This window comes from Mercenaria mercenaria, unplaced genomic scaffold (assembly GCF_021730395.1).
Source record: "Mercenaria mercenaria strain notata unplaced genomic scaffold, MADL_Memer_1 contig_727, whole genome shotgun sequence".
NCBI classification, from domain to species: Eukaryota; Metazoa; Mollusca; class Bivalvia; order Venerida; family Veneridae; genus Mercenaria; species Mercenaria mercenaria.
Window position 1 is genome coordinate 8434 of NW_026463623.1, and position 25056 is coordinate 33489.

The following is a 25056-nucleotide window of genomic DNA, read 5'->3' on the forward strand; positions in this document are numbered from 1 at the left end:
ATACTAATGCAGATATAACCTGTGACCATTCCTCATCTTCAGACATCACCTGACCTCACATTGACCTTGACCTTGAACTTGACCTCATTTTGGACTTGGGTTGCTTTGTATCAACAAGGATGCCACCGGGGAAATCAAGCGTTATTAAACGCAGCCCCTTGTGCTTAACAAGAGCACTGCAATGTGGAGCAATATACACCCAATGATATGACCTTTGACCCCTAAGTATGACCTTGACCTTGAAGCGAGATATCCGAAACATGCCCTCTGCAAATTGTCTCGAACATTTGTATCAACTGTCTTCGAAATCCTTCAAGAGGTCCAAGAGTTACAGAGCAGACATGAAACAAATTCATGTGACCTTTTACCCCCACATGTGACCTTGACCTTGAAGCAAGCCATCCAAAAAGTTGGGGTTGGGGTAAAGGTGCAACTCCCAGTCCTTTGGATAGCTGTTATATTCGGCATATTGCCTGTGGGCATCTAGTTTTTGTCTTAGAACAAGGAACAATCTGGTATATGTGGCTATATTTCTCAGTATTTTTTGAGCCGATTACAAACGGCAGTGCATTATATATGGCCAAGCTAGAAAAGGCATGTATTGTTATTTTTGGGAGGGTTTATTACTATGTATTATTCTAGATTAGGGTTAATGGATGCTTTGTCCATGTTATAACATTGCAAGAATCAATTGTGAAAATATTTGTAGACTCGGCAAACCTGACTCTGGTACCAAGCGATCAGTCATAATTCTGAAGCTTAACTGATGTTTTAACACAGAGAAAACATGCGTTATCACTGCAGTAATTCATAACCTTAAAAGAAGTGAATGCTCTGCAATGATATTATCATAAAAAAGATTAAAAGTTTTGTGTGTAAGTTACCATCTGCAAAACAAATGCAGATATTAAATTGAAACTTCACATATGTCTTCGGGATTATAAAGCTAGTTGATTGCATCAAGTCCCATAACTCTGACATGTATTTTTGGCAAATTATACACCCTTTTGGACTTAGATTAATATTTCTGCTTTTGTGACAAGGATTCGAATAGTTGAGCACTGGCTGTCTTGAGGACAGCTCTTGTTTATTAGCTCACCAGAGCATGAAGTGCTCAAGGTGAGCTATTGTGACCGGTCATTGTCCAGCGTGCGACATCAGTCATCTGGCGTCCATCAACATTTGCCTTGTGAACACTCTAGAGGCCACATTTGTGACCCAGCCTGTATGAAACTTGGTCAGAAAATAAGTCTTAATGATCTCTAGGTCAAGTTTGAAATGGGGTCATGTGGGGTCAAAAACAGGTCAGTAGGTCAGATCAAAGGAAAAGCTTGTGAACACTCTAGAGACCACATTTTTGACCCAATCTTTATGAAACATAATCAGATTGTTAGTCTTGATGATTTCTAGGTCAGGTTTGAAACTGGGTCATGTTGGGTCAAAAACTAGGTCAGTAGGTCAGATCAGAGGAAAGCTGGTCAGTAGGTTAGATCAAAGGAAAGCTTGTGAACACTCTAGAGACCACATTTGTGACATAATCTTTCTGAAACTTGGTCAGAATGTTAGTCTTGATGATCTCTAGATCAAGTTAGAAACTGGGTCATGTGGGGTCAAAAACTAGGTCAGTAAATCAGATCAAAGGAAACGCTTGTGAACACTCTAGAGACCACATTTGTGCCTTAATCTTTATGAAACTTGATCAGAATGTTAGTATTGATGATCTTTAGGTCAAGTTTGAATCTGGGTCATGTGGGATCAAAAATTAGGTCAGCAGGTCAGATCAATGGAGAAGCTTGCGAACACTCTAGAGACCACATTTGTGACCCAATCTTTATGAAGCTTTGTCACAATGTTTGTCTTGATGATCTCTAGGTCAAGTTTGAAACTGGGTCATGTTGGATTAAAAACTAGGTCACCTGGTCAGATCACAGGAAAAGCTTGTGGACACTCTAGAGGCCACAGTTGTGACCCAATATTTATGAAACTTAGTCAGAAAGTTTTGCTTGATGATTTTTAGGTCAAGTTTGAATCTGGGTCATGTGGGGTCAAAAAGTAGGTCACCTGGTTAAATCAAAGGAAAAGCTTGTGAACACTTTAGAGGCCACATTTGTGACTCAATCTTTATGAAACTAGGTCAGAATATTTGTCTTAATCATTTCTAGGTCAAGTTTGATTCTATGTCACGTGGGGTCAAAAACTAGGTCACTTGGCCAGATCAAAGGAAAATCTTTTCAACACTTTAGAGACCACAATTTAAGTTTGAAACTCATAAGAATTACTCAGATTGTTTTTGTTTTTGTTTTGATAATCTATAGGTCAAGTTCGAATCTGGGTCATGTGGGGTCAAAAACTAGGTCACCGGTCAAATCCAAGGAAAAGCTTGTGAACACTCTAGAGGCCACAGTTGTAACCAAATCTTTATGAAATTTAGTCAGAATGTTTGTCTTGACGATCTTTAGGTCAAGTTCAACTCTTGGTCATGTGGGATCAAAAACTAGGTCAGTAGGCCAGATCAACTCTGGTGAGCGATATATAGGGCCATCATGGCCCTCTTGTTATTGATCCACATCATCTGATAGTCCATATAGTAATAGCATTAAGGCAATACAAATATAATATAACCACACATACAAAAAGTTGGGGAGACAGTTATCGACACCATTTGGCAGTTATAGTAACGCTAACAAAGTTTTTAGAAAATCATTTTACTGAATTAAGTATTTTGACGGAGGACATAGTAAGCTACAAGATATTGAGAAGTCGCAGTTGTAAAGCTTTAAGATATATTGATAATAAGCAGCAAGGCATTCAAGACATTTTGGCTTTATATTGTTCATTAGCAATTATAATGTATATTAAGGTCTGTGCTTTTTCCTTGATGTTATACACATGTAACTTAAACAAGAACCGAGTAGTTCTAGACTAGCTCTCAACTTAGTTTGAGTAATTTATTTATTTATTTTGTTGGGTTTAATGTCGCACCGACACAATTTTAGGTCATATGGCGACTTTCCAGCTTTAATGGTGGAGGAAGACCCCAGGTGCCCCTCCGTGCATTATTTCATCACGAGCGGGCTCCTGGGTAGAACGACCGACCTTCCGTAAGCCAGCTGGATGGCTTCCTCACGTGAAGAATTCTACGCCCCAAATGAGGTTTCGAACCCACATCGATGAAAGCAAATAAACTTTTAGTCAATGTTTGTATACAGCTGAACATTTTAAAGGGTGAAATGAACTATTTTCAATGTCTAGAAAATACAATAAGAAGTATCAAAGCACCTTAGCAGTTAAGTTTTTTTATGCCCTCGCATGTCATAAACTTAGCCAAAGTATGGACCTAATATTGTTTATAACAGCAGTAGTTACTATATCAGAGTCTATTACTCATAATGTAGGCTACCTTAAATGTTTTCCAGCCAATTAAACTGACAGACACATAAATATTAAAACTAACAGACAGAATTTCTGCCACTTTTTATAAGAAATTAGGTATACCACTGTAGCACTATTATGGTTTGAATATGGTCGCTGACTTCAAATCACTTGCCCCTCATCGATGTGATTTCGAGCCTCACTCGGGGTGTTGAATTCTTCATTTGAGGAAGCCATCCAGCTGGCTTACAGAAGGCCGGTGGTTCTACCAAGGTGCCTGCTAGTGATGAAATAATGCACGGAGGGGCACCTGGGGTCTTCCTCCATCATCAAAGCTGGAATGTTGCCATATGACCTTTAATTGTGTTGGTGCGAGGTTAACACCCCCCCCCCCCCACCAAAAAAAAAAAAAAGGTTTTAATAAAGGAAGCTCTAAAAGTCACAATATATTCTGTTCTGAAAGAAGCATTAAAGATCTAGAATGACAGGTTAGGGAAACAATTTTTGACTGTTTCTTCTAGGGTCGAAAACTGCTGACACTGTTTTCATATCGGCAGATTATCAACACCCCATTCTGTCCTGTATCCTTGGCATCTTGGTAATATTTTCCTCCATAATTGTTGTCAAGGACATCTTTCCCATCTGTCCTCGTGTTGCAAACTCGAAAATAACTGAATTTTCAAAACCTATATCAAGGTGTCCACCATACAGGTTGCAATAAGTCCTATCAGGAAAAAAAACCAATAACTTGATGTAAAATGATAGCACGCTGAAGTTCCACTTAGACTTGTAGACTTTAACAGTGCTGTAGGGGTGTAGCGGATTTTAGGGTATAGAGGATAGGTTGATACAATTTGTATTTAGACTCGCATTATTGTATAAATTTTCAGATCTATAGCATTCTTTTACTGGCATGCAGATAGCCATTCTGACATACATTTTAAATGTTTGCTTGTTGTTTTGTTTTGTTTTTTGTTTTTTCATGTCAACAAATGACAATCGAGGCTATTCCTCTACTGACTATATAAGTGTGTATGTAAAAAATACCAGTGAATGAAAAGTATTTTATAGAAATCTAAAAAGCTGAATGTTTTTGAAAAGAGAATACATTATTATTCTGATTTATAGTAAAAAAATCTTGGAAAGTTTGTTTAGATGTGGATTTTAAACGAATAATGGACAAAATGAACAACGCTATCCTGTACACCCTAAATCAGCACATATGTAAACTCTGGCATGGACAGAAAAAACATGAATTTCTATTAAAAGCTGAATGTTTTGAAAAGAATAGCTGTTTTCTGTCTGAGATGCAGAAAAAAAGAGCTACTAAATTTCATTTCATTGATTTTGAATGCAGGAATAATTGCTTAGCTATCCGCTGTACATAAAGCACTGTATATGAAGAACTTTTGACGTCATAACAACGTCACAGAAAATGTAACAGCCAATGGTATTGTCCGTAAGTATTGACCTGGCACTCATGAATATTCCCTATGTTTCCATAAATTAATTTTCGGTGTCCGAACCTAAACATCGATACAACTATAATTGAAAAGCCAATTATATACCATTCATGTGCAGATATAGTTGTGCGGACAAAGCATTTTGCCACTAATCTCAGCGTTGTGTGTTCGAGTCCTCTGTGCAGATATAGTTGTGCGGACAAAGCATTTTGCCACTAATCTCAGGGTTGTGTGTTCGAGTCCTCTGTGCAGATATAGCTGTGCGGACAAAGCATTTTGCCACTAATCTCAGGGTTGTGTGTTCGAGTCCTCTGTGCAGATATAGCTGTGCGGACAAAGCATTTTGCCACTAATCTCAGGGTTGTGTGTTCGAGTCCTCTGTGCAGATATAGCTGTGCGGACAAAGCATTTTGCCACTAATCTCAGGGTTGTGTGTTCGAGTCCTCTGTGCAGATATAGCTGTGCGGACAAAGCATTTTGCCACTAATCTCAGGGTTGTGTGTTCGAGTCCTCTGTGCAGATATAGCTGTGCGGACAAAGCATTTTGCCACTAATCTCAGGGTTGTGTGTTTGAGTCCTCTGTCTGATCTTTTGTTTTATTGTGCCCCCCCATGAGTGGTGGGGGCATATAGATTTGGTCTTGTCCGTGCGTCCGTCCGTCTGTGTGTCCGTCCGTCCGAAGTTCGTGACACGCCTAGCTCGAAAAGTATTCGATATAGATTCATGAAACCTTGCACGAGTCTTTATCATGATATGAACTTGCGCACCTCCTATTTTTCGTCTGGCTCCGCCCCCTATTTTCAGAGTTATGGCCCCTGAAATAGTCAAAAATGCACATTTTTATCTTGTGACACGCCTAGCTCAAAAAGTATTTGATATAGATTCATGAAACCTTGCATGAGTCTTAATCATGATATGAACTTGCGCACCTCCTATTTTTTATCTGGCTCCGCCCCCCATTTTTAGAGTTATGGCCCCTGAAATAGTCAAAAATGCACATTTTCACCTTGTGACATGCCTAGCTCAAAAAGTATTTGATATAGATTCATGAAACCTTGCATGAGTCTTAATCATGATATGAACTTGTGCACCTCCTATTTTTTTATCTGGCTCCGCCCCCCATTTTTAGAGTTATGGCCCCTGAAATAGTTAAAATGCACATTTTCACCTTGTGACATGCCTAGCTCAAAAAGTATTTGATATAGATTCATGAAACCTTGCATGAGTCTCAATCATGATATGAACTTGTGCACCTCCTATTTTTCATTTGGGTCTGCCCCCTATTTTTAGAGTTATGGCCCCTGAAATAGTCAAAAATGTACATTTTCACCTTGTGACGCACCTAGCTCAAAAAGTATTTAATATAAATGGTTGAAAACTTGCATAAGTCTTTATCATGATATAAACTTGCACACCTCTCATTTTTTGGCTGGTTCCACCCCCTATTTTTAAAGTTATGGCTCTTGAAATAGTAAACAAAATGCACTTTTTCACCTGATTATGTGCCTAACACAAAAAGTATTAGATGTAAATTCAGGAAACCTTGCAGGAGTCTTTATCATGATGTGGCCTTGCACACTTGGCATTCTTCTTGAGAATCTTACTCTTATTACAGAGTTATGGCCCTTGAAATAGCAGAAATAGTAGATTTTTTGTTTGTGATGCTCATAGCTTAAAAAGTATAGGGCCTAGAATAATGAACCCTTTTCATAAAATGTTTGTTGAGGCTATACCCCATTAAGATTGCAAACGTTTGAATTATTGCTCCTTATTTGTGACAAATGTACCAGTGGGGGGCACACCCTGTGTCCTACAGACACATTCTAGTTTAATCTGTAAAAGACAGAAACTTGTCACACTTATCATGATTTGTCAACGAAATACTCTGTTATCGATTACCATTCTTCTACATACATAAAATCGTCCTACAAAATGTTTAAAATCTTCAGGACCGGAGAAGCATTCATTCTGTGCATTATAGCTGTGCGGACAAAGCATTTTGCCACTAATCTCAGTGTTGTGTTTTCGAGTCAAAGAGCTTACCACTACACCACTGTGCCGTTGGTTCTCAAAAGTGATTATTTTGATAAATCTTGATATTTTCAACGAAAACACCCGGAAATATTGGCGAAGATTAATGAGTGCCAGGTCAATACTTAAGGACAATAGTACCATTAATGGACACTAGCTTTCAATTAAGGTGTCTATAACTGATGACTTCCTGTATTACCCAACATTACTTTACTCCAAAGGGGAGTGGTGGTCTAGTAGATAAGATGTCAGCCGCTCAATACAGGGGTTGTGGGTTTTAGCCCCACTGGGGTCACGACCATGACTTCTCTTATGACACCAGTACTGGTAATTCCAGGAAGTGGACTCGCGAATTGTTCATATAAGCTTAAAGCTTTCATCACAATCGAGCTAAAACAAATTAGTATAAACTAAACTATTACTCTACTCCATTATAAACTCTTGTTAAGCAGACAACAGAACCTACAACATCAATATTTTTCCATATTTTTCCAATTGCATATCAGGTGTATGATGCCATGGTACATGTATACAGTATTTAAGATTCTGACTACCTTCATCCTTCATGACACCCACCAAATATTTGAATTTTTTTGTGGTTTTCATTCCCAGCATGCAACTTCAATGTTTGACACTTAAAAGAAATAATTGTGAAGAACAATTTGTGACTTCGATGCATAACAGTGTCACACTTTCTCTGCTTTGTAGAAGGAACCAGTGGCCTGAAGCAGGCACAGATTTGTCAGCAAGACAAAATTAAGGCAAACTACATGAACAAGTTCAAAACTTTGATTCAATCAGACAGCAGGGAAGAGACAAAAAGAAACTACCCAGACAAGTGCTCTAAAGTTGAGAAAATTTCAGGTATTAATTATATCACTTATTTATATTACTACAAAGCAAGATACATTCACAGATACTATTTAGATTTATAAGTGTAGTGTTGGATCAACAAAATGGCATTATTATTATATCTGCATGCAACACATTCTCCACACTGGGGGTCAACCTTGTACTAGTTGTGTCCCTTGGAATTGTATCTTCTGGATCAAAGAATCATTTAACACATGGAAAAACATGATTGATATACATGTATTAAAATATTTCAAGTCAAAAAGTTGGTTTATGTTTTGGGAAAATTGATGGACTTAGAGGTGAACTTCTTAAATATCTCACTTTTCCTTTCATTAAAATGTGTAGGTACTATCTCAACTAAATATGTCAAAGCCTGCCAGCTTAGCTCAGTAGGTAGAGCGTTGGTCTATGGATTGTGGGGTCATGAGTTTGATCCTCGGGCTGGGCGTATATTCTCCCTGACTATTTGATAAAAGACATTGTGTCTGAAATCATTCATACTCCTCCTCTGATAATTCATGTTGGGAAGTTGATAGTTACTTGCGGAGAACAGGTTTGTACTGAATCCAGGGACACTGGTTAGGTTTACTGCTCGTTGATACAGGACTGAAATGCTGTTGAAAAACTGTTTTAAACCCAAAACAAACAAAGAACATAGTATGTGTTAGATTTTCTGAAATTTGACTTTTCTATATGTGACAAGCCATGACAAAATGGTCCCAAATGACATTTTTATGGAAACTGAGTTTTTCACATATTCTGAACTGTACGTGTGTCCTTAACATAAATTCAAAATTTTAGACCTGCATGTTTTAAAATAACAAAATTATAGCATTTTTTGTACAATAACTCCCCATCGCAAACTTGCACTTCTTGTTTAATAATAATGACAAATACTAAAATCATTTACTTTTATCATATATTTTAATTTCATATTTTGCCATCAATATCAAAAGTATTTAACATGATTAGCACAGTTGATAATGCCTTCTTGCTATAAATGTGCTATTTTATATTAAAAAAAAATTGTCCTTAATTCATGTTTCCATAGCAACAAAATACAAGAATTGCTTTAAATGTCAATTTAACAGACATTTTAGCCTACATTTGATACAAAAAAATGTAAATTTATAAAATATATATTAGTTCTCTAGAAGACTAGAATTTGTGATTTTTCTGATTTATATTCATCTCAAAAATATCTAAAAGCAATTCCATAAATATTTAATAATTGTAATGTGTCATTCAACTTCAAATGTACTTAAGATGCATTGCTCAATGACTGTAAATTGAAAATTAAAAGTATCAGTGATGATTATATAACATTAAATTGTTTACATCATTATAATTAACAGTCATATTACTCTGGTATGAAAGCAGATAAACTTAATACTCAAGTTCTGTTTCCATGGCAACAACATTTTTTATAAAGTAAAGAATTCATTTTAACATCTATTTCCTTCATTTTTCACATAAATTTTCAAGTAAAAGTATCATTTCAAAATATTCTTTCAGGAGGGTAGCTTTTTTAAACTTATATAGTTGCATAAAATATATCTTCACTAAAATATTTAATATTTAGGTAATTACTTCAAACGTAGAAAATCATCAATAAATATATTTAACTTTGCTTAATGTATAAATCAACTGTTTATGTAGAGCTCCATTTATAATTTTATGTCATGCAGTACTAAACAGTAGATTGTTGAAAAATCTTCCAGTGTCTTAGAGGAATTTCACATTTATACTGTGTTCAGCCTTACATACATACAGTGTGTCTATATTAATTATTTAACCAATGCATAGTACTGTTGACTTCATAAACTTGTTAATTCAATGTTTACATAACTATATGTAGCATTTGTTCATATTCATATATATGGGATTTGGGTCTAGTACACCTTTAAAAAATCAAAAACACTTTCAAATTAATTAAAATTTCAGAAAATACCAAATGAGCTAAGCTGTTTCTCTGTATTACTTTAAATGTTAAACACTTTTTTCCATTCATTCTTCGTTTAAATGACTGAGTTCTCAATTTTAATGGCTTTGGCACTGTAGTTTTGAGCATACATAGCTGTTGCTGCAAAGGGCGCTATTTCATTATACAGGCCCACTGTCGACTGGCATCCAGCTCAGGAATGGTATACAGTTGGAGAATTTGCCTGTCATGCCAATCCCCTGCCTAAAATATTAATCTCCGTCTCTGTGTTGAAGTTATAATCCTTCAAGAATACTATACTAGGTCATGCAGAAGACATTCTGTAATGATAAATGTATCAAATATTTAAGACAAAGAACACTAATAACCCTTTTTTCAATCCTGAACAACAGCTGTCCATAAGACAGCCCACACATAATTACATTAAATTACATTTTAGAATTTTATTATAGTAATGACAACCTCTTTTCATAAAAAATTTCAACCATCGCACATATTTTACATCAAGTAAGGGCCATGATTTGATCTCGTTTTAACAAATAGTCCTTTAACCTGGTTAAGAAAAAACAGTTACTGTATTACAATTATGTTATTTCTGTTGAACTGGCTTGCAGTGAGCTAGACACTCTTCAACAACATAAAAAGAACAGAAAATGTGGCATCTTAATATAAGTGGCCTATTTACAGACATGAACTCTGCAGCAAGTTTTATCAATACTTGATTATTACAAAAAAACTGCTTAAAGAGGTGACAAGCCAAATATACCTAAACATGTTCAGGACTGAATCCTGCAAGCCCAGCCCCCATCAGGTTGTACTCCAAGTCAATCATGTAGACCCATCATAACAAGCCACATTCCAGAACTGAAATTTATATATAAGGGTATATTTAAACAATGAATTCTTAGACAATAACTTTTAAGTAGCAGTAGTGTAGTCCTTAGAATATAACATAGCATCACTTTATTACAACAATTAAATGCCAGCTACACAGTTGAATTTTTTAATACAGTATGTTATGTAAGTATGCAATATTCAAATTGTAAATCAATGTTCATCAGTGGAGATATGATGTTTCATTTACATAAAAGTATGCACATTATACTACTGTTTGCAAATCAAATTGCCCTTTCGCCCTTTTTTAAATCGATATACTTTTACCTTTACGTCACTAAAGCAGCGATGCTGAAGCTATTTTTGGTTATCGTCAATACAGATAACTCCGCCCTTTTCTAGTATTTTTTTGGATACGAGTTCAAAAAATACACTGAATGAACTTGTTTACATTAGCTGCATGACCGAGAATTTTACAAGATAAAATGCTGATTTAAATACTATTGGAACGGGTGTTTAACCGGAATGTAACAGATGTACTAATCTTCATTTAAAATTTAAATGAATCTTGCCACAATTCACACTACATTTAGGTAGCGTGGATATGAAAAAGACACCCTCTTATACATTATGTACAGGCAAGGTTTCAGTACCTTTTGCTGCAGACTTGTATCTCATGTTTAGCTTTCAACAATTATAAAACGCGACTGACTCGTGGTTTAGTTGTTCCTTTTTAGTTTAAAAAATGTCGGTAATTTCTTACGGAAAATGCGAGTCTTAGTCTAACTAATTTAGATCTATCCTCAATTATTTTGAGAGTTATATTTGCGATAGTTTATAAGCTCTGCAGATTCAATGATACAGTAGATCTGCCTTTCCATAAAACCTTGTGTGGTTGGAAATTTAGTCGATAATAACTGTCATAACAAACAAAAAAAACGCTGTTCACATTCGTACGTAGTTGAAATATTCTGTATTCTAGATCTCTACTTTTAAAACAACATATCCATTCTTTACAATGTATGCAAGTACGGCGATGCAGGGCTTGACATTTCAAAGATAAGAGTCAGAGCACGCGCTTTCAGTGTGTGACGTCAAGATGAAGAAAAAAAAGGACGCATTCAACTCCTTCATGAGAAGGTGAATGAATAATTTATTGCGGATAGGGCGGGGTTAACCAGTCAGGATTACTCCAAAAATAGCTTCAGCTTCACCGTTTTTGTGACGTAAACGTGCAACTCTATCGATTTCAAAAACGTTGAAGGGGCAATTTGATCTGCAAACAGTAGTATATATAAACTGGAAACAAGTGACTTTCCAAACTGAAGTGTATGATCACACTGTGAAATTAAATATTTCAATATCAAGTTCTGTGTGCTTAATAAATATTTCTTTATTTATTGGGAATTCTTACCTTATTAGAACACTTCTTATTTTGTCCAGTATAATTGTCCATATGTAATGAAACCTTCTTTTATCCATAGTCATAATGCTTGAAGTGATGGTGGACTGTAGATACCACACTGCTCCTCTTCCAACAGCAGTATTGTACTTTTCATACACTAGGTACAAAATCTGAGAGCCTTAAAAACAAGAACAGTTCATGAGAAATGTAATAAAGTCCTCATCAAAATGGAGTGAATCAACACTGACCAAAACAGTCCATCATTTCTTATAGATAATGCTTGACAACAACTTGCATTTATCAAAATTTAATTGAATTCCAATTTAAAGTACTTATTATACAGCATCTTTATTATAAAGCAATGCAGTATTTTCAAATCCCATTTCAGGGATTTACAAAAAGTTCAGTGAAAAAAAAAAACAAGCAAAGAAATTAATAGTAAAATCAAGTCTTAACAAAATACAACTTCCTTTGGATAATTTCACTTAACCAAATTCCTGTTATTAAGGAGTCACTGTAAACTCAAATGTAAAATGTGCACTGTAGGCTTGTAGCTTTTATTTATAGAGTCATCGTTGTTTTGAAGACTGTGGAATTTAATTTAGTGATACTGCAGTATATGGAATTTCATAGTTAAAATTGATATTGAAAAAAAATGCATTTGAGGATACTGACACTGATATGAATGTAAACACTAACTTTAAATATTATACCTGCATGAGAACTCACAGCAACTCCACTTGCTGAGCATAGTCAAAACTGCAGTGAACATTTATATCTCATAATGCTGGAGGTTGTCCTGAAAAAATAAACAAAGAATTTTTCATTTATTTAGTAGCCTACCAGTATGCTGTCTGCCAGTACTGACAGTAGTGAGAGAATGAAAAAAGTAGTTTTTCTTGTAAATTGCATGTAGAATTTTTTAGAAATTTTCAGGTCTATTTTAGTTGCTATTACAACAAAAAGTGTCAATTTAAAACACCACTTTTCCTGTGTTATTGTACTTTTCTTTTCCAATTGTCATAGATTCTACTGTATGTGCATAATGACCATGTAATTATTCACCAGTTCAAATCAGATCTGTGACAGTTAAAAAGATGTACAATATTTCTGTTTATTTACAATTTCTAGATAGAAAATTTCATATAGAATGTACTTAATATAGTAGATGCCTGACTGTCTTGGCCACAAGTATATTCTGCCATCATGAAAATTTACAAATATACAGAAAAAATATTAAAAAGTACTTGACAGCAGACAGTCAAATCGAAATGTCAACACGGCCATTTTTCGCTGCCAAGTTGTATCTTTGATACATCAACAAAAGAAGCGGTCTGTTCATTCTTTTTTTTAGCTCACCTGTCACAAAGTGACAAGGTGAGCTTTTGTGATCGCGCGGTGTCCATCGTCCGTGCGTCCATAAACTTTTGCTTGTGACCACTCTAGAGGTCACATTTTTCATGGGATCTTTATGAAAGTTGGTCAGAATGTTCATCTAAATGAACTTCTAGGTCAAGTTCGAAACTGGGTCACATGCCTTCAAAAACTAGGTCAGTAGGTCAAATAATAGAAAAACCTTGTGACCTCTCTAGAGGCCATACTTGTGAATGGATCTCCATAAAAATTGGTCAGAATGTTCACCTTGATGATATCTAGGTCAAGTTCGAAACTGGGTCACGTGCCTTAAAAAACTAGGTCAGTAGGTCAAATAATAAAAAAACCTTGTGACCTCTCTACAGGCCATACTTTTCATGGGATCTGTATGAAAGTTGGTCTGAATGTTCATCTTGATGATATCTAGGTCAAATTTGAAACTGGGTCAACTGCGGTCAAAAACTAGGTCAGTAGGTCTAAAATTAGAAAAATCTTTTGACCTCTCTAGAGGCCATATTTTTCAATGGATCTTCATGATCTTAATGTTCACCTTGATGATATCTAGGTCAGTTTCGAAACTGGGTCACGTGCGGTCAAAAACTAGGCCAGTAGGTATAAAAATAGAAAAACCTTGTGACCTCTCTAGAGGCCATATTTTTCATGAGATCTTCATGAAAATTAGTGAGAATGTTCACCTTGATGATATCTAGATAAAGTTCAAAACAGGGTCACGTACCTTCGAAAACTAGGGCAATAGGTCAAATAATAGAAAACCTTGTGACCTCTCTAGAGACCATATTTTTCAATGGATCTTCATGAAAATTGGTCAGAATTTTTATCTTGATATTAATATCTAGGTCAGTTCAATATACTGGGTTCACATGTGCTCAAAATAATAGGTCATATGTCAGATAATAGAAAAACGACGTCTTACTCAAAACTGGGTCATGTGGGATGAGGTGAGCGATCTGGACCATCATGTTCCTATTGTTACTTAAGTTAACGAATACTTTATGATGAAATAAACACTTACCATACAACAATAAAAGCATGCGCTTTTAATATCCACTATATTCAGAGAATAACCTGTATGTTTTCTCTGATCCCAGTTTCACACATTGTATACACCGTTAATGCGTGTAGGTTTCAATGGGAAACAATTCGCTTAATTCACTCATTTTTGTGATATTTCACTAAGTACTAGACTAGTGCGATAAACTAAATGTTGAAACGGGTAAACTTAAAAATCTTTCGTTCGATATCAATTGATCTTTAACATAATGGCTTGTTGCTTTGAAAACAAATAATGAAAACAATTATCTTTTTATGTGACGCGTCAACTTCAACGTCATTTTACCTCGATATCGAGCTTGTGTCATTTGGGATAAAAATGTCATGGCGGGACACATATCTTGGTTGCCAAGATGGAGTTAAGGGAATAAGATGATTTAAGTGTAAGTGTTAGATTTATTTGATAAATTTCTCCGCCTGAAGCCTTGTATGAATTAAGAACTGTATATTACTAGTATAATATTTGCTACATTAAAAATTACATATTGCACCAAAATTTCATTTGAAAATCATTATTATATGTCTGCACCAAGATAAATGGAAAATAATTCAATTCAGAAGGTACACACAATTTTAAAGCCTTTTTGATTCAGATTATTGAAACATCCCAATGCCATTCAAATTAGAAATTTAAAGCTAGCAATTTTATTGAATAAAAAGAAAAAAAAATACTGGGCTATTTCATTACTTTCACGAACATAATTAACAATTTTTCTATAAATACTAAAATGTTATTTCTAAATTAGCAATGAGTTTATTTTGTTTTCAATAATCTCTGATAAAAAATAAGAAAAGAGAAGAAAAAAATTGTCATAAGACTGTCTTTTTGTTTTGTTGCTATGGCAAATACGTTGTTTCTATGAACTTATTATAATAAAAAGTTACAAGATATTTTTTCATGAAAACCCATAAATAAATAGATGGCATTTGAGAATATATGGACTCTTTTTTATGCTCCCTGAAAGGGGACGCTAATTTTTGCCCGATTTGTCCGTCCGTCCGGCATTTCCTTTCCATGATATTTTCAGAACTCGCTGGCGAACTACCGCCCCCCCCCCTTCATATGAAGCTTCACTATCAACTGGAGATGCACATATTATCGTCATGCTATTGTCATGATGGTCGGAAGATTTTTCACAGTTATTGCCCTTTGATTATTCAACCGTAGTGTACTATAGTACAATTCTCATCCGGAGTATTTCTCAGGAACCACTGGTTGGAATTTAATGAAACTTCATAGGAAACTTTACCATCAAGAGAGATGCGCCGCATATTATTTTCATAACGGGTTGGATGATTTTCACACAGTAATCTAAAGGTATTTTATTGCTGTGTAACAAATGTGATCTAGGGACACTGTATGATGTTCATTTCAGACCTGAAGCATTGTGTCTCGTTGTCAGATACTATGTTTACAAATGACATTAGGAAAGGAGCCTAGAGATATACCGTGATACTCAGTGAGTGTTAATCATTTTCTTCCCCGCCCCCCATTACCCACCCCTAACAATACATTTGGTTTTCAATAAAGAATTTACATGCTCAATGACTTGTACTGAGTCATTGATTCTAGATGTCGATTTTCATTGAAGCAGAGCGACAGTGGGTCTACAAGTTAAAACTCTTGTAACAATGATTTAGATTATTAATTAGTCACCTAAGCAAAGGGCTCATGGTAAGCTTTTTTGAACGCTCGAAGTCAAACAGTGCATCTTCGTCCGTCAACAATGCCTAAAGAAGGTCTTTCTTCAAAAAAACTTGGCCAGATTTACACCAACTGCACAGGATGATTCTTGCGGTGGCCCCCTTTCAAAATGTTCAAAGAACAGATTTCATTTATAACTTACGAGCAGCCATGAAAGGACAGGTCAAAGGTTTGAGCCTTCATTTTGTGTCCGCTCTGGTTTCTCGAAACTTCATGAAGGATGAGTTTCATGAAACTTTGGTTTAATGATCATCTCGAGATGATGTGCTGAATTTGAGTCATCCATGTCAGTTCAAGGTCAGGTCACAGCTCAAGGTAAAAAGATTTACCCTTTCACTATCCGTAATAGTGGCGGGGGATTAAAGCAATCTTTCAGGCCTGCCTTGTTGGAATAGAAATTTGTAAAGTTTCACATACCATTCCTTTTTGCTCGACTATTCAAAGAATAGTAGAGCTATGGACTCCACCCATTTCCTTACGTCCCCGGCGTCTGCCCGTCCTCGTCCGCGTCCGGATTTGGTTAAGGTTTTGTATGTAAGCTGGAAATCTCAGTAACACTTGTGGGAATGGATGAAACTTCACAACTTATTCAGCGTGATAAACTGAACCTACATTGGCAACGGTTCCATAAAACTCTATTTTGCTTTGTTATCAAATTGTGCCCTTTTTCGACTATAGAAAATCTTGGTAAAGGTTTGTATGTAAGCGGTATCTCAGTAAACCACTTGTTGGAATGGATTGAAAACTTCAGACACCTTATTCATGTGATAAACTGAACCCTACATAGCACAGGTTCTAACTCTATTTGCTTTTTTACAAAATTATGCCTTTTTCGACTTGGAAATCTTGGTTAAGGTTTTGTATGTAGTGGTATCTCAGTAACCACTTGTAGGGAATGCGATTGAAACTTCACAACACTTATTTCACTGTGATAAAACTGACTACATTGCAACAGGTTCCATTAATTGTTTTGCTTTTTTACATAACTTAGCCCCTTTTCAACTGCGAAATGTTGGTTAAGGTTTTGTATGTAAGCTGGTATCTCAGTAACCACTTGTGGGAATGGATTGAATCTTCACACACTTATTCACTGTTATTAAACTGACCTACATTGCACAGGTTCATAACTCTATTTTGCTTGTTACAAATTATGCCCTTTTTCTCGACTTAGAAATTTCTTGGTTAAGGTTTTGTATGTAGCTTGTATCACAGTACCCACTAATGGGACATGGCATTTGAAAACTTCCACACTTGTTCACCTGTCCTGTCTGACATGTACTGTGTAGGTCCATAACACTACTTTGCATTTTTTTTCAAAAATTATTGTCACTTTTTGACTTAGCAGTTTTTGGTAAAAGTGGTATTTCAGTATCCACCTATGGAAAGGATTGGAAAACCTTCTGCCACTTGTTCACTTTATGAAGTGATACAGCACTATGAAGGTTCCATAACCTTATTCCCATTTTTACAAAATTATGCCCTTTTTTCGTCTTCGTCTTAATTAGTGACAAGGCTGTTGATTAGTCGGACGCGTTGCTGTCCTCCGACAGCTCTTGTTGTGTCTAGAACTTTTGGTTTTGGAAAAATATAACTTTGAAACTTTGTACATTGCTTCTATCATGGTCTCTGTATGTGGCAGTGAGTACGGAAAACTTTCTACTCAAACTTTTAGCTAGCCATTCGAAAAAACAACTAGGAACCAAAAACTATATCAATTTTTCGAATAGCCGAGCGCGCTGTCTACAGACAGATCTTGTTACAGTCCGACCAGAAATATAATCACACCTGTAAATGGGCTAATTGTGGAGACACATTAAATTGTACAAAATGCTCAGACTTAAATTCAGACATAATCCCCCCCCCCCACCAACTTCCAAATTTCAACCAGTCTAAAGGTTTTGGATGACATTGATAAAAAGGACAATTGTTGAAAAAAGATTTTTTGTCAGAATTATTAAAAAGTTAACATCCATTACACTTAATACAATAAGTTTGAACAAAGAGCTATAATAAATAGATCGGCAACTTGAAAGGACATATAGAGCAAATTCTCACCTAAAAACGTAACAGCTGAACGAGATCTCCTTACCAAGTGACGCTTTCTCAACACGCCAGTTTGTATGCCCTGTCCAGTTATTCACTCATGTCGTCGTTCCGTCCGTCAACATTTTCTAAAAAAATCCTTTTTCTTGAAAAACGCTTGGCAGAATTGCACCAAACTTCCAGGAATGCTCTTGGGATGGTCCCCTTTCAAAATTGTTCAAAGAATTCAGTCCGTGCCGAACTCTGGGTGCCATGGCAACCAAAGGAAAAAACTTTAAAAATCTTCTTTTCCAAAACCACTGGACCTAAGGGATTTGATATCTAGTGTGTAGGCATTCCAACTAGTGGTCCTCTACCAAAATTATTTCGAAATATCCCCCTAGGGTCAAATATGGCCCGCCCCGGTGGTCACGGGTTTATATAGACTTATATAGGGTATGAAAACTTTTGAAAATCTTCTTGTCAAAACCCAATGCCTAGGGCTTTGATATTGGTAAGTCGCATCATCTATAGATCCTCACCACGAGATGGTTAAACTTTTTCCCCTAGAGTCAAATATGGCGTCCGGGGGTCCATGGTATATATAGACCTATATAGGGGATAATTTGAAAATCTTCTTGTTACAAAACCACTGGCCTAGGGCTCTGATATTTGGTATGATGCATCATCTAGTGGTCCTCTACCAAGGATTGTTCAATTATCCCCCTAGGATCAATATGGCCCGGCCCCGGAGTCCAATTTTACATAGACTTATATAGGAAAAAAAGTTTAAAATCTTCTTGTCTGAAAACCACAACACTTAGACCTTGATATTGTAATGTTGCATTGTTTTATTCGGTCTTATGTGTCCTAACCCAAACTTATTTAAATTGTACCCCTGGGGTAAAAAGAGGCCCTGCCCTGGGGGTCCCCAAGTTTTATAAAGACTTTATATAGGCAAACGCTTTAAAAATTTCTTGTCTGCAACCATAGACCTAGGCTTTTGTATTTGGTATGAGCATTGTCTTGTGTCTCTACCAAAATTGTTCAAATTATGCCCTGGGGTTAAAAGAGGGCCTGCCCTGGGGTCCCTTAGTTCTTATGTGTGTCTAATAGGAAAACTACTTAAAAAATCATCTGATCCTATTTCCAAGATGTTTAATTATAAATTACCTGATGACCAAGTATTATGATGCACTGACTGTGACCTTGACTACTGACCTACTTTCTTGTGTTTTACGATGCAGCCTTGAAATTTTGATGGACATACACAGTTTTGTACACAATTATAAAATTGAATTGATTGACCATGAATGTGACCTACTGACATTCTAAATATTTTATCATCATTTTGACATTTGAAACATGTAGCTCATATTACTCAGGTGAGCGATCCAGGGTCATCATGACCATCTTGTTTATGAATTATGTCCCCTTTTACTTTAAATTTAAGGTTGATTTTGATGTATTTTCACTGATCTCAGTTCTACCATAAAGGCTCAGGTGTGCTATTTCTGATCGTTCACCCGTCCGGCGTCCGGCCGTAAAATTTTACTTTAAACAAACATCTCTCCATAAACCGCTTGGCCAATTTCATCCAAACTTCACAGGAATGTTCCTTGGGTGAAGCTCTACAAAAAATATTCAAAGAATTGAATTCCATGCAGAACTCTAAAAAGTAGACAGAATGAATGAGAATTACATATTTTTTATAACTCAATGACATTTTCTAAAGATTTATGATCATCATATACCAATAGCTCCAGCACTGAAAAGTTTTTTCTTATCTCTTTTATTAGCTCACCAGAGCACAATGTGCTCCGGGTGAGCTATTGTGATCGCTCACCGTTGGAGTCCGTCAGTCCGTCACACTTTCATTTAAACAACATCTCACCTAAACCACAGGCAATTTTGATGAAACTCCAGGGATGTTACTTGGCTGTTTCTTTAAAAATTGTTCATAGAATTGAATCCCTGCAGAACTCTGCGTTGCCATGGCAACAGAAAGGAAAAACTTAAAAATCTTCCTTCTCCAAAACAGAAGGCTAGACTTAGAAATTTGGTGTGAAGCATTTGCTAGTACGACTCTACAAATTTGTTCAAACTCATGACCCTGGGGTCAAATTGGACCCCGCCGGGGTCAATTGATTAGACATAGGAAAATCTTAAAAAATCTTCTTCTCAAAAACCAGAAGGCCTAGAGCTTAGCTATTTGACATGTAGCATTGGTGTCTAATGGACCTCTACTAAAGTTGTTCAAATTCATGACCCGGAATCAAATTGACCCTGCCCGGTCACTTGATTTTACATAGGAGAATCTTTAAAAAATTTCTAAAAATAAAGCTGAAGGCCTAGAGCATAGATATTTCACGTGTAGCATTGCATAGTGGACCTCTACAAAATTTTAATCATTCATGACCCCTGGGATCAAAATTGACCCGACCCCAGGGTGTTCCTTGATTTTACATAGGAAAATTCTTCAAAATTTTCTAAAAATAACCAGAAGGCCTAGAGCTAGTATTTCACATGTAGCATTGCCTAGTGGACTCTACATAATAATCAAATCATGACAACCCGGGTCAAAATTGACCACGCCCTGGGGTCACTGATTTTACATAGGAAAATCTCTAAATTTTTCTAAAAATTAACCAGAAGCATAGATCGTAGATTTTGACACGTGGCATTCCTAGTTAGACTTCTACAAAATTATTCAGATCAGGCCCCGGGTCAAATTGACCCCTCCCCAGGGATTACTTGATTGTACATAGAAAAAATCTTCAAAAATTGTCTAAAAAAAAACAAAGCAGAAGGCCGAGAGCTTAGGATATTTGACATGTGCATTGCTAGTGGACTCTACAAAAGTTTTTCAAAATTTGACAGCCTCAGGGGTACTTGATTGTACATAGGGAAATCATCATAAATTTGCTAAAAATAAAGAACCAGGAAGGCCTAGATCTTAGATATTTGATATGTAACATTGCCTCAGTGATTTACAAACATTGTTCAATCAAGACCCTCGGGGTAAAATTGGCCCGCCCCAGGGGTTACTTGATGTAATAGAAAATCTTCCAAAAAATACCTACAAACTCATCAGTTTGACATTTGAAACAGTAGCTCTATTACTCTGGTGAGCAATCCAGGGTCATCATGACCTTCTTGTTTAACTTTTGTACTGAGTTTCTTCCCCTTAAATTCCAGGAATTAATCTATTTTTCGAAATCCTATTTTTAGATTTTTCAATATTTTAGGTATTTTTGTCGACCGAGCCCGCTTGCGGTGTATGTGTGTGCATGGAGCAATCTTGTTATATTTGGTAGATGTTTAACTCAGTGAGGACGGAGTGTCGTGCGTAAACCCCAGGTTCCTATCTCAATGTTCAAGGTCTCACTTACAGGTCAATGGTCAAATTCAAAAATGACTTTGTCCGTAGCCTTTTTCTTCATGCATGGACCTGGAATTTTGATGTTACTGGGCACAATTGTTCACCATCATGAGACGGAGTGTCTGCGCAAGACCCAGGGTCCCTAGGTCTAAGGTCAAGGTCACCACTTAAGAGGTCAAATGATCAAGAATGACAACTTTGTTCGGAGTATTTTTCTTCTTGCATGGATGGATTTTGATGTCAATTGCACAACTTATCACGCCATGAAACGAGTGTCATGCGCAAAGTACCGGGTCCCTAGGTCAAAGGTCAAGGTCACATTAGAGGTCAAACGTCAGAACCAAGAATGATTTGTTGGAACATTTCTTTTCGATGCCACAGGGGATTTTGATGTAACTTGGACACTTGTTCATTGTCATGGGTTGGAGTGTCATGGGCAAGATTAGAAATACTCCTTTGATTGTTCCTATAAATAGCTTATATTTGTAACTTTTTTATTACTGGTGGTAGGGAAAAATCCAAGCCACTTTTCTGTAGACAACATGCATGTTACATCAATTTTCAGGTGAATTTTGACTCTTCTACTAGTGCGGATTTTTGTGTGGACTTGAATTTTTTTTAATTATTTTAATTTTTTTTTTTTTTGATTTCGGTCTTTGTGTTACTTTAAATTAATTCAATTGTAACTTTACCCATTACAAAAATCATTTCTTTTTTATTTGGCATAAAGGTTAGCTGAATCCAACTAAGGTCACAGGTCCACCCTGCCCGTCGTTCCCCAAAGAGGTCCATTTATTGCCAATATTTTTAATGAAATTGGCAGTTTGTAATATTGATATCTTAAGTCATTAGGTCAGCTGAGCGATACAGGGCTTCAGGGCCTCTGTTAAGCTCCACTGAGCACTTTACGTGCTCAAAGGTGAGCTTTTGTGATCACCCTGTGTCCGTGAAATTTGGTCAGAATGTTCCCTCAATACTGTCTTGACAAGTTTGATATTGGGTCATCTAGGTCAAAAACTAGGTCACCGGTCCCACCGGAAAAGCTTTTAACACTTCTTGAGGTCACATTTTTGCCAATTCTTGATGAAACTTTGTTAGGATGTTACCTTAAAAAGGTCTTGGCGGTTAGAGATTGGCTCTTCAGGGGTCAAAAATAGTCACTGGTCCAAAATCAACGGAAACGCTTGTTAACACTGTACAGCCAGATTTATGACTGTATCTTCATGAAAACTTGGTCACAATGTTAATCTTGATGATCTTAAAGTTCCTGTTTGAGTCTCAGTCAGGTGGGTTCAAAAACTAGGTCACCAGATCAACTCAAAGGAAAAGCTAGATTACACTGTAGAGGGCCACATTTTTGGACCTATCTTAATGAAACATTGTCAGAATGTTAATCTGTGATCTTTAGGTCAAGATAAATCTGGGTCAGGTGGTGTGAATACACTAGGTCACTAGGTCAAATTAAAGGTAAAGCTTATTAACACTCTCGAGGCCACAATTTTGGACTGTATCTTCATGATACTTAGTCCAGAATGTTAATCTTGGTAATCATTAGGTAAGTTCGAAATAGGTTCATGTTGGGTCAAAATTAGGTTCGTCATATCAAGAAAAGCTATGTAACACTTTAGGAGGCAACATTTATGACATATCGTAATAACTGGTCACAATGTTTATCTTGATGATATTTAGGTAATAGGTCAGGTGCGCGATACAGGGCCTTTATGGGCCTTTGTCTTTGAAAAGTTGAGTAAAATGGGTTCAGTTAAACTTCAATATTATCAGTCTTCAAACTTTTGACTAAATATAGTGAAAATGATTATTTTGTCTTAGCAAAAATTAATATCTATTATAGTTCATAACTGTGGCAGCCATGTTATAAACAAAGCATTAGGAGTGTTTAATGATTGCCATATTTATATAAAACTGAAATGTTTTGTTGAAAAAATATGCACAAAACACAGTATCAAATTTTTAGCACACCTGTCACGTAGTGACAGGGTGAGCTTTTGTGATCACCCTTTGTCCGTCGTCCGTCTGTCTGTCCGTGCAACCGAAATGAAAGAGAGGGACATCTAACAGTAAAGAGAACAATAGCTTCAATCTGTTAACAATAGAATAAAGGGCCAGGGCCCCCTATTCAAACAAAAGAAAATAACAAAAGAAATGGCCCTCTCTTTCATTTCGGCCGGACAGATGTCCGTCCATCCGTCCACAATTTGATGTGAACAAGATAGAGACACATGCAAGCAATTTTGATCAAACTTGCTACAAAACTTCTCGTTGGCATGATATCTCATTTCTTTTGAAAACAGCAGATATCATGGGTTCTAGAGTTATTGCCCCTTAAAGGGCCGAATTGTATTTTGTGATCAACAATATTTGTCAGCAGATCGTGGTTTATTTATGGTTTTTATTTTAACAAACTTGCAACTACTTGTATCACCATTAGATTTTGGTTCTTTCTAGAAACTGGCAGATCCCTCTGTATACCAGAGTTATTGCCTGAAGGCCCAAAAATTGCTCTTTTGCCCTTGTCTGCAAATAGCAACTTCATTTATGATTTGATTTTACAAACTGGCACACAACTTGTATACCATAAGATCTTGGTTCCTTTCTTGAATGGCCGATCATCGGGGTTCCAGATGTTATGGCCCTGAAAGGGCCCGAATTGATATTTGACCTTTTCTGCCAATAGCAGTTCATTTATGATTTTGAATATAACCAAACTAGCACACTTGTATCACATAAGATCTCGGTTCCTTTGTTGAACTGGCCGATTCATTATGGGTTCAGAGTTATGGCCCTGAAAGGGCCAGAATTAGACTATTTTGACCTTGTCTGCCAATCGCAGTTATTTGAATTGAATTTAATCAAAATTGCTGAAACTTGTGTCACTATAAGTCTCGGTTCCTTTCTTGAACCGACCAGATCCATAATTGGTTCCAGAGTTATGCCCTGTGCTAGCATAGCGGCCAGAATTAGCTTTTTGACTTGTTGCACAATAGCAGCTTCATTTATGATTTGATTTTACATCAAACCTTGCACAAAACTGGTGTCACCATTAAGATCTTGGTTCCTTTCTTGAACCGCCAGATCCCATAATGGTTCCAGGAGTTATGCCCCTGAAAGGGCCAAAATTAGCTATTTTGGACATTTTCTGCACAATAGCAGCTTCATTATGGTATGATTTTAACCAAATTGCTCACATAGTATCACCATAAAGGGGCTCGAGCGATTCCTTTTTATCGCCCGGAAGGGACATATTATGGTTATGCTCAGTGTCCGTCTGTCTGTTTGTCTGTTGGTTATCAATTCCCTCACCTCTGTAACTTTGCACCCCTTGAAGGATTTCAAGGAAACTTGACAACAAATTGGTTCACCTCAACGATGTGCAGAGGCTATTCGGATGGCTAACTTCAGGTCAAGGTCACGTTAGGGTCCAAAGGGTCATATGACTTTGTTTTGTGTGAATATTGCTCTGCATTTGCCTTGATTGCAGTGGCCTTGTTTTTATTTGGCAGTTCATTCTTGTGTTGAATACAATATTTTTTTTTCAATAACTTCCCTTATATGTTACTATAATACTTATTTAGTAACTTT

General features: G+C 36.4%; 1 long non-coding RNA gene across 1 annotated transcript; it reads right to left on the minus strand.

Moving 5' to 3' along the window:
* Positions 1–9867: 9867 nt before the first annotated feature.
* Positions 9868–12019, minus strand: LOC128554765 (uncharacterized). The gene is made up of 3 exons (XR_008369688.1): positions 11912–12019; positions 10430–10527; positions 9868–9983 (listed from the first exon to the last, which is right to left on the minus strand). It is a non-coding gene; the product is annotated as an uncharacterized LOC128554765 (long non-coding RNA).
* Between the last annotated feature and the right edge of the window lie 13037 nt (positions 12020–25056).